This window comes from Hyperolius riggenbachi, chromosome 3, assembly GCF_040937935.1.
Source record: "Hyperolius riggenbachi isolate aHypRig1 chromosome 3, aHypRig1.pri, whole genome shotgun sequence".
In the NCBI taxonomy this organism is placed as follows: Eukaryota; Metazoa; Chordata; class Amphibia; order Anura; family Hyperoliidae; genus Hyperolius; species Hyperolius riggenbachi.
In genome coordinates, this window is record NC_090648.1 from 413,820,526 (window position 1) to 413,838,252 (window position 17,727).

At 45.2% G+C, this 17,727-nt stretch overlaps 1 protein-coding gene across 2 annotated transcripts in view; it reads left to right on the forward strand.

Moving 5' to 3' along the window:
* The first annotated feature begins 4,927 nt into the window (after positions 1–4,927).
* Positions 4,928–17,727, forward strand: part of LOC137561617 (E3 ubiquitin-protein ligase RNF14-like) — a 50,295-nt gene continuing 37,495 nt past the window's right edge. Inside the window, exon 1 of one of the 2 annotated variants that reach the window (XM_068272932.1) lies at positions 4,928–4,981. The gene's annotated coding sequence lies outside the window, so the exon portion shown is untranslated. The remainder of the gene's footprint in view (positions 4,982–17,727) is intronic. The other variant, XM_068272931.1, reaches the window with a different exon arrangement.

The window sequence follows — 17,727 nt, forward strand, 5'->3', positions numbered from 1 at the left end:
AAGCACAGACGATTTTCAAAATCGCACTAAACGCTTGTGCAATGATTCCCTTGAGAGAATTCACAACTGAGCGGTTCGTTTGCGATCTGCTCAGCAAAGTGGTGCATGTACCATTTTTGAGGTGATTTTGCCTCAATAGAAGGTATAGTAAAACCCAAAACGCTCACAAAATCGCTTTGTGCAGCAATTGTGTGAGTATTTTTAAGAATAAATACATTGTATTTATTCTTTTCCAGGTCAAAGAGTTCACTTCCTGACTTGCATCAGGGAGTGAGTTACAAAACCGCTCTGGAAAAGCACTTAGAAAAGTGCTTTTACCAGAAACGCAGCACGCAGTGGAGTGCCGGGAGGGGGAAACTCACAAAAACGCAAAATGCTGTGTTTGCATTTTTGATTTTAGGTGTGAATGAAGCCTTACTATGGTCTGATATGACTCAAGTTAGTTGTAAACGTGCCACCAAATAAAATCATTTTGAATAGCATCCACAGGCATAACCGTTGCTCTATGACCATAGTGGATCAGTTAATGATGTCACATTGCATAGACGCATGCATTTCTGTGCAATCGCTTAGGCTATGTTCACAGGGGGAAGTTATTGTCCTGTGTTAATAAAGTCTTAATGCAGTTTACCGCACTGCAATATTAACCCTATGCGACTTTCACAGTGCGACGTTAAAGTCGCATTGTAAAAGATGTGTTATGGTAACTCACTGCTGCAGTGCGTTACCTCTAAACGCAGACATTAACAGATACAGGAAAACATACTTTTCATGCCTGTATGCTCCACTGTAACTACTGTATGCGATAGTAACGCAACATTAATGTGCGTTACCACTTTTTTTCTGCGTTGCGTTGTAAGGCTGTGTTGCATTACAACAGAACATCCCACTGTGAACCTAGCCTTATTGAATGTTTTCATTTGGATCTAGGTTGAAGTGGACTGCACCACAATACAATTAACAATTTAACATATTGTACAATCAGAATCAAAATCAATTTATTTCACCAAGTAAGTTTGCACTTACAAGGAATTTGTCTTGGCAACTACATAACGACAGCATCACGCCAAAGGACAGCCCCAGGCCCGCCTAACGCCAATTCTCGTCAAGTCCTGGGGCGGCTATTGCAGGAGATCGTGCGCAGGCTGTGCGCACATGTCCTGCTTGGTAGGCGGAGCTCCGCCTTCAGTCTCCCAGTGGCGATCGCCATTCGGCCGTTGTCTAATAACTGTGTACAGCACTGCAATCTGCAGCAGCGCTGTACTGGGGACAACTGTGTGACACGGCTGTCCCCCTGGGGCACAATACAAGGACTGGCAGTATGTACTGTATATTACAAGTCAAGGACATTATGCAAGTATAGTGGCAGTAAGCAAGGTGAGAAATGTTCATTTTCACTTCTGTGCTGATTACTTTCAAGTCCTATACAGATGTCAAATATAGGTGTGATCAATTAAAATGTCTACAATTACAGCTACATCAAACAAAGCCTGATTAATGTTTCATGATTTGATCAGAGGCTATTAATATACATATATTTTCAGTATTTTTGTGTAAACACATAATTTAGACACACTGGAACCAGATTGCATCCTAGCATGAAACTGATATGGTGCAGTCATCTTCAGTGCACATCAAACAGTCTACACCACTTCACCATGCACCGTGGTTTGACAGCTCATTAAAGGAAGAAAGAAAGAAGTGCACAAACAAGAAAGACAATGGCACAAATATCAGACCATAAAATGAAATAAATATAGCTTCCTCCATGTCCCTCTCACTTCAGGCGTTGTTTAAATCACTGTATACTATTTTTTAAGTAGATTAGCTCCTCACATTGCATAGTGGTCAGTGGCTTAGCTAAGGAGCTTTGGGCCCCAGTGCAAGTTTTACGTTAGCCCTCCAAGCACTGTATACATAACAATTAATATGGCGCAACAAAACCTTCCAAGGGCATCCACAGTATGAGAGGTGTAAGTAGAGGAAGAGGACATCATTACCAGCATAGCACCAGTGAAGAGCTAATACTGTGGTTTAGGGAGGGCCCCTCTGGTCCAAGGGCCCCAGTGCACTCGCAATCTCTGCATTCCCTATTGCTCCGGCACTGATAATGATAGTAACCTTTTCATACCATTCCCTTTTTTCTAGTTGTCCCTCTCTCTGTCTGTTTTCCAGTATAGTAAGAGACTATTTGTTGTTTCTAACTGGTTTATAACTTGAGGCATAGCAATAGTAGTCATAGCAGCTGCTATGGGGCTCTGGAGCAGAGGGGGCCCAAGTGATATTTGCTGTATTCACGATTAACTTTCTTGTATTCAACCACCCTCTACCAGTGCCCATAGACTGTATGCAGTGTACATTACACAAGAATGTAAATTTCCAATTAACTCATATCCATAGGGTAGGGGCAGGTGGCATAGCTAAAGAATGCCTACATCTGAGGGCCCTGAAATTTTTGCTATCGGCCCCATAATCTCTAGTTACTCCACTGTGTATAACACACAAAAATCACCCTCACCCACCACTAACTGCCTTCCCCCCGCTCCACAAGACCAGTCTCCCACTCTAACATCTTTCACCACACTAACTGAACAGTGTCTTTCCTCACTAATCTCCAAAGCGCATCTCACTACCTGTGCCCTGGACCCCATTCCCTCTCATCTAATCCCCCAGCTTTCCTCCTCCTTTAATCCCGCTCTAACAACTCTATTCAACCTTTCTATCTCCACTGGCACTTTTCCTTCCTTATTCAAACAAGCTATCATCACACCACTAATCAAAAAACCCTCTCTTGATCCAACTTCTCTATCCAACTACCGTCCTGTCTCGCTCCTCCCCTTTGCTTCTAAACTGCTGGAACGTCACATCCATTCAGAATTGTCTGCCTTTCTCTCTACCAACTCCTTACTTGACCCCTTTCAATCTGGATTCCGCACACACCATTCCACTGAAACTGCCCTCACGAAAGTTGCTAATGACCTACTGGTAGCTAAATCCAAAGGCCAGTTCTCCATTCTAATACTCCTTGACCTTTCCTCTGCCTTTGACACGGTTGATCATGCTCTGCTACTGCAGACACTGTCATCTTTAGGAATCAAGGGACAAGCACATTCCTGGATCTCCTCTTATCTCTCTGGACGCTCTTACACTGTCTCCTTCTCTAACACCAAGTCCTCTCCACACCCACTATCTGTTGGTGTACCTCAAGGCTCTGTTCTTGGGCCACTTCTTTTCTCAATCTACACCCGTGGCCTGGGACAACTAATTAACTCTTTTGGCTTCCAGTATCACCTCTATGCGGATGACACCCAAATCTATCTCTCAGCTCCTGACCTGTCCTCACTACTATCCAGAGTCCCCGACTGTCTACGTGCCATTTCTGCATTCATGTCCTCCCGCTTCCTCAAACTCAACATGACTAAAACGGAAATTGTGATTTTTCCACCATTGCTATCTACACCCCCACCAATAGCAACCATAACGGTAGACAACACCCCAATAACCTCAACCACTAAGGCCCGCTGCTTGGGGGTTATACTTGACTCAGAGCTCTCCTTTAAACCTCACATTGCCTCATTAACCACCACCTGCTATTTCCAGCTCAAAAATATATTCCGTATCCGTCCCTTCCTCACACAAGAGGCCACCAAAATGCTTGTTCATGCCTTAATCATCTCCCGCCTAGACTACTGCAACACCCTGCTCTGTGGCCTACCAAAAAACAGGCTAGCTCCTCTCCAATCCCTTCTAAATGCAGCGGCCCGCCTCATTCACCTTTCCACACGCTCTTCCGATGCAGCCCCACTGTGCCGTTCTCTCCACTGGTTACCCATTACCCAGAGGATCCAGTTCAAACTCCTGACTCTAACATACAAAGCCCTCCACGAGTTGTCTCCTCCATACATCTCCTCACTAATCTCAAGATATTGTCCCTCCCGCAACCTTCGCTCCTCCCAAGAAATTATCCTGGCCTCTAAGCTGATCACCTCCTCTCATGCTCGCATCCAGGACTTTACACGAGCATCAGCCCTTATCTGGAACTCTCTTCCACAGCCTGTACGTCATGCTCCAAACCTGGACATCTTCAAACGCACTCTTAAAACACACCTTTTCAGACAAGCTTATAACATTCTATAGCCCTTTATTTACTTATTTGTCACAATGTAATCAGAGGCAAAGAATCACTGCCTCATCCATCCTCCACCCCCTTACCTAGTGTGTCCCCCACTACCCATTAGATTGTAAGCTCGCAAGGGCAGGGTCATCCTCCTAATGTTTACTGTCTTTGTAACAATATTTGTGCTGCTTGGAACTCTGCTGTATATTTGTTAGCTGTATCTATGTTCCCCTTGTCGTCTTATTGTGCTTTGTAAAGCGCTGCGGAATATGTTGGCGCTATATAAATAAAAAATAATAATAATAATAAATAGTGAGTGATAACGTACTTGCCAAATAAATAGGGACAGCGCTCAAAGGTGAAAATTGGCGGTATGAGTAAAACAGCCTGTGGCATGAAGTGGGGTTAAACCAACCCCCACTCCTACAGAGTTAACCAGCAGTTCCTGAATCTGATTAGCTCCCACAAATTCTGTTCCTTTAAATTTTATCATTATCACTACAGGTCAATAGCTCATCTTTTGATACTTCTCTAAGTTCCAAGATATGAATAGATTATTCGAGCCTACAGTATGTAATAGACAGTTAGACACCCATTATGCCCTCGTGAGATACAGACTATTGCCTCCAGTACACCATATGTTTACATGCCTGCCCTACAAGTACATGCACTTCTTTGGGAAGAATTATCCTAAGCTAGCAAGTTTAGCTGATGAAATAGCATGTACTGTATTCTATTCCTCCAAATGAGTAGAGTGACAGGAGTTCTCCCGTCCGCAGGAGGCGCTGTGGTAATCCTCTGTTGAGTTCTGGCTGCAGTCGCTTCCTGATCGGCCGGTGCTCTGTGGACACGAGGATTTCCTAGGTGGGTGGTAGTTGTAGAGTTAGGGGGCCCGTGCTGGGTTGGTAATGTTGACATTGTACAGTCCTGACAGCCCGTCTCTGCTAAGCGAGCCGCTTGTGTGAGCGTGACATGTGTTCTGTTATAACTGCTAGAACGCAGTGTCCTGGGCTCTTCCTGCTCTCACCATACACATGCGTTACGTTTGCGGCTCACTGACATCCGTCCCAGCTGAGCTCAGCGATCATTTCTTCATGTGTGTTATTACTGCTGTGTCGTGCCATCCACTTATTGCTAAATTCAGGTCTGATGTGCAGATAGCAAGCAGAAACAGGAACACTAGTGTTTTATATGTTTATTGTGTCAATTCAACTAAATTCTGACACCAGGAATTTAGTATGGTTTTGTATACTGTTGCAGGGGGTCTAAAAACTCTTGCGGAGCAGTGCTTTTCAGCGCTGCTAGATTTGGGCGCAGCCAGCGCCGCCATAGACTATAATGGGAATCAGTCTATCCTGCGCCCAAGTCTCCCGGCGCCGTTTTCATATGTATGCAACTCTTGGGGTGGTAAGGTTTACAATTTTGTCCCCGTTGCAGAGATTTTCTCTCATTTTTCAGCTTCTGGGACTTCCACTGAGATTTTTGGGTTTTATGGCTTGTTCACACTATGCGTGTTTGTGTATTGTGTGCTGGCGATTTTAGAAATTGCCCTAAAAGCGCTTGTGCAATGATTCCCTGTGAGGGCTGGAACCCACAGGAGCGCTTTTGGCAGCGTTTTGGCAGCACTGCGATACGCTAGCAGTTTGCCAAAACGCTGGGCTAATGTTAATGGATGGGGCAACTTCCACAGGAGCGTTTGCGTTTCTCAGAAACGCAAACGCAGGACATGCAGCATTTTGGGAGCGTTAGCGCTTCAATGTAAAGTATTGAACCGCTAGCGGAAACGCTCAGCAAAACCTAAACTGAGCGGATTTGCTAGCGTTTTGCGGTTCAGCACACTGTAACAAAATGAAAAATAATTCACAGGACCAATCAGGATAAAAACGCAAAACGCTAGGCACCCGCTGGGGAAAAAAATACAATGTTGCAAAACACGACCAAAAACGCGCATGAATCCGCTTGCAAACCGCTCAGACAAAACGCTAGCGGTTGCGTTTTGCGTTTGCGGTTTTCAGTGGGTTCCAGGCCTTAGAGTGTTCACATATGAGCGCTTTTGTAAGCACAAAGCATAGGGAAAAGTGCTGACAAAACTCTCAATAAATCGCTCAGCGCTGGCGATTTATAATGTGAACATCGCCTAAAAGCGACCTGAACTCTGCTATGAAAGATACACAACAACATAATACCCTTTAAAGAAAAAATATTTCTTTGTTACAGTGTGGCTACTACTTACTCATGGAAGCAGACATCATGTTAACATCCTGAGATTTTTGGGTTTTATGGCTTGTTCACACTATGCGTGTTTGTGTATTGTGTGCTGGCGATTTTAGAAATTGCCCTAAAAGCGCTTGTGCAATGATTCCCTGTGAGGGCTGGAACCCACAGGAGCGCTTTTGGCAGCGTTTTGGCAGCACTGCGATACGCTAGCAGTTTGCCAAAACGCTGGGCTAATGTTAATGGATGGGGCAACTTCCACAGGAGCGTTTGCGTTTCTCAGAAACGCAAACGCAGGACATGCAGCATTTTGGGAGCGTTAGCGCTTCAATGTAAAGTATTGAACCGCTAGCGGAAACGCTCAGCAAAACCTAAACTGAGCGGATTTGCTAGCGTTTTGCGGTTCAGCACACTGTAACAAAATGAAAAATAATTCACAGGACCAATCAGGATAAAAACGCAAAACGCTAGGCACCCGCTGGGGAAAAAAATACAATGTTGCAAAACACGACCAAAAACGCGCATGAATCCGCTTGCAAACCGCTCAGACAAAACGCTAGCGGTTGCGTTTTGCGTTTGCGGTTTTCAGTGGGTTCCAGGCCTTAGAGTGTTCACATATGAGCGCTTTTGTAAGCACAAAGCATAGGGAAAAGTGCTGACAAAACTCTCAATAAATCGCTCAGCGCTGGCGATTTATAATGTGAACATCGCCTAAAAGCGACCTGAACTCTGCTATGAAAGATACACAACAACATAATACCCTTTAAAGAAAAAATATTTCTTTGTTACAGTGTGGCTACTACTTACTCATGGAAGCAGACATCATGTTAACATCCTGTGTTTACAAAGTAGCAGCTCTGCCGTGCCAGGGGAGATTCCTAAACTGACACGCTGCGGTTATAAATGGTAAACAGTGGCTATAAGGGGCTATAAATGATATAACCGCTATAAACCTTGTGCGCCTAAAGGCGTCCAAATTACTGGTGCCCTTTTTACCTGCTTCGCCCTTAAAGTGCTCTAAAAACAATAAGATACTTATCTTGGCAGTGCAAAACCCATATCTTCTTTTACTCCACCGTTCTGGGGCAGTATCCCTCTTTTGGCAGTGCTCCTGCTCGTGGACAAATGCATCTGGACTGGACATGTGTAAGGTCCATGCATGCCTAGTAGATAGAAGCCACTCATGCATGCCTTTTTTTTCCTCTATGCACAAGTGCTAAATTTTACTGGTCATGTGCGAACCTTACTTGTGCATGCCCAGTTGGGATACAACCACTCACAGCTGGTGAGTGAAGCTGGAAGGAACTTATTTGACTGTTTAATACGTTTTGAGAGAAACGGGTATAAGGAAATACGGGAAGCCTCTAGATCAACGATAGCAAAACTTTTAGAGACTGAGTGCCAAAACTGCAAACCAAAACCCGATTATTTAGCACATGGTGTCAACATGGCAATTTAAGACCTCTTTTAAGCTGAACTGTACACTTGTACACAGTTCTGGCCGCTGGCCACAAGCCCCTTTCAGCTGCAATTACATGCAGCCGAAAGGCAGCATTTGTAACCCCATGCAGTTGACATGCGGTGGCATTACACAACAGAACAAAAATGTGGCATTTGAGCATGGCCACAGCCAGATGTGACTTCATGGGGGGGGAGCTGTCGAGTACATTTGAAATCGGCGCCGGTAGACGTGGGCGCAGGACACAGCGGTATATGGCTGATCCTGCTTCTGCACAAGTCCGGGCCGTTTTAATTACTATTCCCCCCCAGGCCGCCATGGATAGTGGGGGAATGAAATAATTTGGCTTCCAGCGATTGCTGGTGGACGAATGATTGTGTTTTTTAAGCAACTTCAGCTCCGTCTTCGGACGGAGCCGACGTTACTCACTAAGCGCCGCTATAGACTGATTCCCATTACAGTCTATGGCGGCGCTGGCTGCGCCCAAATCTGGCAGCGCTGAAAAGCACTGCTCCGGGGCTGTCTGTTCACCACCAGTACCAACCACTAGCAAGCATCCTGCCAGTGCAGCTGGGAACAGCTGACAGGTGCTGAATATACTGCCTTCTGCTCTCCGTGTGAAAGAGGCCTAACCTGAACACTATACCCAGCATAGGATGCCAAATCCCCCCCCCCCCCCCCCCCTCAATAGGTTACCAGGTGCACCCTTAATCTAGGAAGCTAGATTACCTCCCCAGTATAGGTAAACAGACGGTTTCTCTCAGTGTAGGTAGCCAGAGGATCCCAATCCCCCAGTACAGGTAGTCAGCTCATTACCCCCCAGTAAAGGTAGCCAGATGCGAATCAGGAGGTTTCGATGCACGGAACTCACCACCGGGCGTTGAAACCAGGCGCCTAATAGCAGCAATGTTATGCTGCGCGGGGCACGTAACGGTAATTCGGACAGCATCCTGTCTTCCTTCTCCTAGGTGTTCCATCCCTATGGTACAGTGCCACCCGCCATGTGATAACAGGTGAGATTGCACCATAGAGATGGAATGTATGGGAGGAGGAAGATGGGTCGTGGGTGTCCTCAGTGGATCCTGGAGAGGGGAGTTACTTCACCCCTTTTCTGCACACTCTGCATGGGTGGGTGAGGAGGTTGAATCTGGCAGCCTATATGGAGAGGGGGCATCTGGCTACCTTTACCTAGCTACCCCTTGCAAAGCGCATTGCAGGTTCACTACCGCTGCTCCAGACTATAGGTTTCCCACTTCTAAGGTAAGTATGTCATTTTTTATTATGAGAACACTTTAGGGGTACTTTTACAGTTTTATGACTCCTAGACTTACAATTATCAGGATTATTGTGTCTTAACCTGAATTTTTAATGGGGATTATCAGATCTGAAAGCTAATGTTCGACAATGACACGCTCCATACAAATGCTGCCATATGGCTACATGAAATTGAAGCCTACATTTCCACTAGGGTGCTGTGTCATTATCAAATTGGATGCGGCAGCTGTGTTAATGCGAATTTCGAATCTGATTCCCTTCTGCTGTGACATGTAGGGCTATGGTTACTGGTTGGGACACAATTTTTCGCTGCATGCCTCCGTTTTTTCCCTACACGCGAGTTGGGATTCAGCCTATTGATTTAAGTAGACTGTACAACCGCATCCAAATTCACCTGAGAGGAAACGTAGCCTTAGTATCAGACAAGTGCGTTGTTTTGTGCCAGTATTCTTACCAGACAGCTTGAGAAGTCAAAAGTACACTTCTGGAAAATAGAGGAGCCAAATTGGCATTGCTGTGTTGGGGCTTCTGTTGGAGTTCAGTTATCCTTCTTTGCCTTCATTTATGAGTAAGGGCTGGTTCAGACGGACGTTTGCAGAGCGTTTACAGCCAGCGTTCAGGGCTTGGTGTTAAACGCTCCCATTCAAGTGAATGGGAGCGTTTGTACCAAGCTTTCAAGCGCGTTTACACAAACGCGGCGTTTGGGTCCCGATTTTCCCTGGCGTTCAAGGATCCCCTGGAAGCTACATGTAGCTTTCAGGGGAGGTTAACCGCGACGGCTAATGTCCCTCTAGGGGAAGAAAAAACGCGACCGCATCCAAACGCACACGAACGCTGCTAAACGCGACGCCAACGAACGCAACGCCTCCAAACGTCCATCTGAACCAGCCCTAACTGAAGTCTTACAGCCTCAGCACCAGTGCAGATCTTGGTTCTGTGTTATGGTATACCAGCATTATTAGGAATCCCTCAACTGCAGCATGGGAAACACTTCTTCATGGACAAGTAAGTGATTGATCTGATGAGTTGAGTAATTTGTAAGTTTCTGAATGGCTGGTAGTTATCATGGGATCTTGTCTCTTTTCTGCTTCCTGTGTGAGCTACATCAGGAGGCAGAAATGAGACATGATCACATCATTGTGTCCAGCTGTGCAGAGGCTTACACATCAGTTCCCCAATCATATTCATCACAGTTATCTTGTGGAGAATATATGCAGAATAAATGGAGTATGTACATGCCAGCACCTGGTGAAGTGGACCTGAACTCTTGCACATAACAGAAGGAAAACAGAAAGAAATGCACCCTGTATGAGCTTATGGTGTGTACACACTTGAAAGATAAATGAAAGATCACAGACCAATTTTACCCCCTTCCATGTAGTATGAGAGCCATACTCTACACAGTCTATTCTATTGAGTTGAACTCCCCATCAGATAAAAATCTTTGCAAGATGCTGCACACACAGATGCTGTACACATTCAACAGATCAGTATCTGCAAAAGATCTTTTCCTGCAAAATGCATTCATAGTCTATGATATCTGCAGATCCTCATACGCACCTTGTTTAACAGATTTCATCTGCATATCTGACAATCATCTGCAGATCTGAAAATCCATCCTGGTGGATCTGATCTGCAGATGAATGTCTGTTAAACAAGGTGTGTATGAGGATCTGCAGATATCATAGACTATGAATGCATTTTGCAGGAATGGATCTTTTGCAGGAACAGATCTTTTGCAGATACTGATCTTTTGAATGTGTACGGGCAATCGGGCATCTTTGTGTTCAGGTTCTTGCAAAGATTTTTATCTGATGGGGATTTCAGCTCAATAGAATAGACTGTGTAGATGTGACTCTCATACTACATGGAAGGGGGAAAAATTGGTCTGATATCTTTCATTTATCTTTCAAGTGTGTATGTAGCATTAGCCTTTCTAAGGCCACATACACACATCAGACCATAGTCTTTGGAAAATGAAAGATCACAGACCAATTTTACCCCCTTCCATGTAGCATGAGAGCCATACCTACACAGTCTATTCTATGGAGCTTAAAATATCTGTTATGTATCATTACAGATATTCTGCTTTTAGCTTCCCCTACCTAAAGGTCACACTAACCTCAATACGTACAGCTAATCCCTTTTCCTACATGTAACACCAACCACCCCCCACCTACTCCTACCATTAACTTCCCCGACCCCTACCTACATCTAACATTTACCCCTACCTATCCACAGAACCGATATCAAGAGCTTGGCTAATAATAGCTGAACTTTGGGACCAATATTCTGAGTTCAGCTTATAATAACCAAACTCCGGAGCCAATATGCTACCGCTGGTGCTAAACTAATAGCTGAAAAAAATTACATTGTGGTCTATGGTGCTGCTGGGTGTAGCAGAAGAGCTATGTTCCCAAATCTCCTGGTCCAGAATAAATGATCATCTTTAAAACTGAGATATTGGAAAGTTGGCAATCTTATTAAGCCAATGTAGTATGTTGACCTTTCATATACAAATAGCTGTCGTATTTAGCATCTCTCTTTACTAGGGATGGTCAATGAAATGTGAACAATTCCAAGTTGATATAAAATTGTTACTTTTAATGCAAATGTATTCAGCTTGAAAATGGACTACACATTGGTTTTAATTCACCTTGTAATGAAGCAACGTTTTGACAAAACGTGTGCGATTATTCACACCTCAAGTGTGTGTCCAGACACAGTAAACCAACAACTTCCAAAATAGCAGCAGCATTCATTTTTCTGTTGTGACAGGTTCACTTTAATTGTGCTCACATACTCAATGTGAAAAAACCTTTTACCTATTACTGATCTAAAACTGTGTTGTGGTCATCACAATTTTTTCCTACCAGTAATGTCCTTTCCATAATGTACCACAGAAATGATATTTCATTATTATTGTATGTGCCTTGAGAGCCAGCATATTCTGTGCTGTTTACAATTACAGTGGCACAGACAGACAAGCTCTGTATGTAATCACACAGTACAAACAAAACTAATGCAAATAATTAATAGTTGTCCAGTGTACCCAGTAGGAGGGAAGTACCGTACATGGCAGAAAAGGCTACGCAACATGTAGCAAAACAGGCTATAATATATACACGTAACTCCAATTACAGATTACATGGGCTGACTCACCTACTTGTCCCAGCCTACCTCTACTCTTTGTCATTCTTTGTTTGCACCCCACAGGAGTAATGTGCTTTACAAATGATGGCGTCATAATCCTTGCTTCTCCACATTTATGTTAGTGCTGGAGTGTTTGATAACCAAAATCAAGGACTGTACCAAACATGGAAATAATCAGTTCTGGTGGACTTAGAAAGATAGAACTTACGGTTTTGTACACAGTAGAGAGGAATGGCAGCCCATCTAAACCAAGCAGCACCTGACTGATAATATCTGCATAGAGCTGCAAGGCTATTAAAAACCGCCAGGGGACAGCGCAGCAGTTTTTTTTTTAAATCATGTAGCGAGCCTAGGGCTCGCTACATGACAGCCGCTGTGCAGCCGCATCCGCCCACACTCTAGATTGCCTCCGGCGATAAAGCCCGTCCGGAAGTCCCCGTTCTGCGGGATTTCCATTAGGGCTTCCCCCGTCGCCATGGCCATCTGGGGGGGGGGGGGGGTGGCGGCGATCGGAGTGCACACGCAGCTAGCAAAAAAAAAATTATGCAAATCGGCCCAGCAGGGCCTGAGAAATCCTCCTGCGCAGCTTACCCCGAACTACCGCCAGGAGGGTTAAAGACACACCTGGGCTCGTTAGAGCTAAAACAGGTTGTAAACCCCTAATGTAGAATGTTTGCTTCCAAAATAATTTGCATGCAAAGGATTTCATACTAGACCCATACACCGCAATGAGGTTATCCTGTTGGAAGGGACTCTAGCACTAGCCGTTAAAATGGAGGAAGGGGGTTGTGCATGTGGACCGTGCACAACCCTAAACTCTTTAAAATGACCCAAAAAACTGACATGCAAACATAAGTGTTAGCCTGGGAGCAGCTAGCCATTAAAATGGAGGAAGGGGGCAGCGTGGATTGCAAGTCTTGGTGGCACCACTGTCTTAAAGGACAACTGTAGCAAGAGGGCTTTGGAGGTTGCCATATTTATATTCTTTTAAGTAATACCAGTTGCCTAGCTGTCACTGCCTATCCTCTGCCTCTAATACTTTTAGCTATAGACCCTGAACAAGCATGCATCAGATCAGGTGTTTTTGACAAGATTAGCTGAATGTGTGTTTCTGGTGTTACTCAGTCGCTACTGCAGGCAAATAGGTCAGCAGGGCTGCCAGGCAACTGGTATTGTTTAGAAGGAAATAAATATGGCAGCCTCCATATTCTTCTCACTTCAGAAGTCCTTTAAGCCCATCAGTTCCTGTACCTTGCACATTAAAGGAGTCATCAGGCGAAAAATGCTAAGATAAGTGGTTCTTACTGGGGGCTTCCTCCAGCTCCAAGCTCCCAGGATGCCCCTCGCCGCAGCTCTGCCCGCAGCCGTTCGCCGCAGGTCCGTCCCGGTCCCCGGCGATGACGTCAGAGCGAATTGGAGGTCGCTCTGACATCATCGCCGAGGAACGGGACGGACCTGCGGCGAACAGCTGCGAGCAGTGCTGCGGCGAGGGACGTCCTGGGAGCTTGGAGCTGGAGGAAGCCCCCGGTAAGTACCACTTATCTTAGCATTTTTCGCCTAATGACTCCTTTAAGGCCTGGGTGTAACCTTGTACTGGGTAGATGCAACAAGTCTCCCAATGCTGGCCAGTGAAGACTGCAGTGGAGATTAGGGTGTATGGACTGGTACAAGACAGTGGATCCCCTGGGACTTACAGCAAAAGCTATTCTGCATTGTTTACACAGCTTATCATAGCTCAAGTCTGTCTAATCATTTTGGTACTGGCAAGGCAGTTAGTGTCTCAGTAAAGAAGATGTTTGAGTATTAACCCTTCCAGTAAGTTTTTCTTTTTTGCTATTAGTTTTTTGCTTTAGACCAGGGGTGTCAAACTCAACCCCGAATGACGGCTAAAATCTAAAACATAGTTTAAGTCGCGGGCCAATTTCATTTATCAGGTTTTAGCATTTACTTAAAGCGGACCCAAACAAAACATTTTTTTTAATTCAAAATATTTAGTTGCACCACACTGACACATACAAAGATAAATAAACACTCCTTCAAGCCTATGAGCATTTCAGTGCATGCTTTTCACCCTTCTCTTTTCATAACTAGGGTTATACAGGTGGCAGCCATTAGCAATTCCTCCTTTGCTGGACACCTCCTACTCCACCAGTCTTCCGGATTCTGTCCCGGCAATATGAAAGGAAGGGAGGGGTTCCTCCAATAAATGTAAAATATTTTATATTTGTCATCATGCAGCTGAAAAAAGGCTGCTATTTATTATTATAATTTAGAAAATAGATTTTATTTCTGAAATCTTGTATTTTTAATTTGGGTCCACTTTAACAGTTGCAAAGTAAGTTGCTTAACCACCCTGGCGTTCTATTAAGATCGCCAGGGCGGCTGCATGAGGGTTTTTTTTAAATAAAAAAAAAACTTTCATGCAGCCAACTGAAAGTTGGCTGCATGAAAGCCCACTAGATGGCGCTCCGGAGGCGTTCTTCTGATCGCCTCCGGCGGCCAAAAGTAACACGGAAGGCCGCAATGAGCAGCCTTCCATGTTTGGCTTCTCCTGTCGCCATGGCGACGAGCGGAGCGACGTCATGGACGTCAGCCGACGTCCTGACGTCAGCCGCCTCCGATCCAGCCCTTAGCGCTGGCTGGAACTATTTGTTCCGGCTGCGCAGGGCTCAGGCGGCTGGGGGGACCCTCTTTCGCCGCTGCTCGCGGCGGATCGCCGCAGAGCGGCGGCGATCGGGCAGCACACGCGGCTGGCAAAGTGCCGGCTGCGTGTGCTGCTCTTTATTTGATCAAAATCGGCCCAGCAGGGCCTGAGCGGCACCCTCTGGCGGTAATGGATGAGCTGAGCTCGTCCATACCGCTAAGGTGGTTAATATTGGCCTGCTCCTCCCCCTTCTGCAGAGTAGTGCAGTGGAGCAGTTTAATACTTACTTGCTCTAGCACTGCTTCGGGTCTCCTCTGATCTTCCTGACAACCACATGTTCTATGCTGCAATCTTCTGGCTCCTAAGGCACGTCACATGATCTGGAAAAGGAGTTATGCAGCATAGAGTGTGCAGCTTGCCAGTAAGATCAGAGGAAACACAACACACAGCTGGAGAAGGTAAATATTATACTGCTACTACAGTGTAATATTACAGTGTTGGGGTAGGGGTGGGCAGGAAGGTGTCTGGGTGTGTGTGTTTGGTTTACCAGCCACATGGTGGAGTTGAGGGGTTGGGATCCCAGGAGGAGGCCCCATACTAATTTTGTTGGAAGGGGGGCGTCCCATGAGGTAGTGCTGCACCCCGGCTCAAACTAACAATGTTTCAACCGGAAACATTGTCACCAATGTGTTCCTCTGAATGGCAAGGCATTGTCCTTTTGATTCTTTTACCGCTTACAATGACGAACATTTGAAGCTCTTGAGGGCTACAAAAAATGGCAAGGAGGGCTGCATTTAACTCACGGGCCTTGTGTTTGACACCTGTGCTTTAGACCACAGATGAGATCTGAGTGTCATCCCACTTTAATATACAGTAACTGCAAAGAGCACCAGAAATAGTCCAAAGCAATCAACCTTCCACTTAATTTAATATATTCGGACAGTGTTGCAGACTACCCAGTGAGCTCATGGTGAACCAGAACTCCTTGGAGGGGGGGGGGGGGGGTAAGGGGATACAAAAGTTCAAAAAGCCTTCTTACTAAAATGTTACATAAAACAAAGGTTTGTCTTCTTAAAGAGAACCCGAGGTGTGTTTAAAGAATGTTATCTGCATACAGAGGCTGGATCTGCCTATACAGCCCAGCCTCTGTTGCTATCCCAAACCCCCCTAAGGCCCCCCTGCACTCTGCAATCCCTCATAAATCACAGCTGTGCTGTGAGGCTGTGTTTACATCTGTAGTGTCAGTCTCAGCTGCTCCCCCGCCTCCTGCATAGCTCCGGTCCCTGCCCCTGTACCTTCCCTCCAATCAGCAGGGAGGGAAGGGATGCAGGCGGGGACTGGAGTTCTGCAGGAGGCGGGGAGAGCAGCAGACTGACACTATAGAGATAAACACAGCCAGCTCTGACAAGCTGTTTGTCAGCAGCGTGGCTGTGATTTATGAGGGATTGCAGAGTGCAGGGGGACCTTAGGGGGGTTTGGGATAGCAACAGAGGCTGGGCTGTATAGGCAGATCCAGCCTCTGTATGCAGATAATATTCTTCAAACCCACCTCGGGTTCTCTTTAAAGTGAACCTCCGGACTAAAAATCGACTCAGCAGCTCTGAAAAGGCCTGGTGTTTCTTTAACAGCTTTACAGCATCAGAACTTTGTTTCTCTTATCCAAGCCTCATTTTTAGCTGCACAGAAGAAAACTGCCCGGGCTTTTTTCCCCTGATGCTGTGCAAAGCATGATGGGATTTCTGATGTTGTTGCTCTCGTTCTGCTGTTTTGGTGCCAATTTTTTTTTTTTACATTTTTAATTTGACGTTTGAAGCTTAGCGTGTGCAGCTGGGAGGGGTTATCAGGACACAGGACAGTTGGAACTGTGTCTCCTGCTCCTTGTCACCTCCTTTCAACCAAAAAAATGGCTGCCCCCATGACAAAGATGGCAGCTCCCATGAATCACAAACATTTGCCTGTTCTTTTAAAACAGGGTGGGTAAAAAAATTATATTACCTATCTATTCTAATTAACATAACTAATGTAACTTAATGACAGTATGTTTGTTTAGGCTGAAGTTCCCCTTTAAAACAGAAGGTATTTGCAAATTTTGCTTAACATTTTAGTAAGGGCCCTTTCACACCTAAGCGGAAATCGTGCGATTCCTGCTAATCGCTAAAGCACTAGCATTTTTTTTAAAACGCTAGTGCTATATTAGTCTATGGCAGTGTTCACACTTGAGCAATTAGCGATAATCGCAGCCGTTCCGAGATTAGCGATAATCACAAGCGTGTTGCATGCAGCATTTTTCAGACGATTTAGGAGCGGTCGCCATTAGCATATATAGAAACGCTAATCGCGATTGCTCCAAAAACGCAAATTTGTACAGTGATTTTTCCGTTTTAAATTGCAGAAAAATCACCCACAGAAACCGCTACCACAAATCGCTAGTGGTTAGTGATTTTAGGTGTGAATGGGCCCTTAGAGGGCTTTTTGATCCTTTGTAGCCCCTTACACACTCCTAGGAGTTCTGGTTTACAATGAGCTTTCTGGGTAGTCTGTAACTCTGGGTGCTTCAAGTCCTTCTCCATAGAGCCACATTAATCCATGCCATGCACTGATGAGGATCAACCAATTCAAAACAGTCTGTATGCATGTTGTATTATTATGGCTCTGTACAATTAACAAGCTGACACATTCCATTCCAGCGGTTCTGGAGGGGTGGTTAGCTTACATGGACAACAAAGGATGATTTGCATATTCAGCAGTGATGCATCATGGTAGACATCATATTCTTACTCCAACCTGAATTATGGCAAATACCTTCTATTTTAAGAAGACAAACTTTTGTTTTGTATATTCTGACAGTGAGAGATGAATTATGAT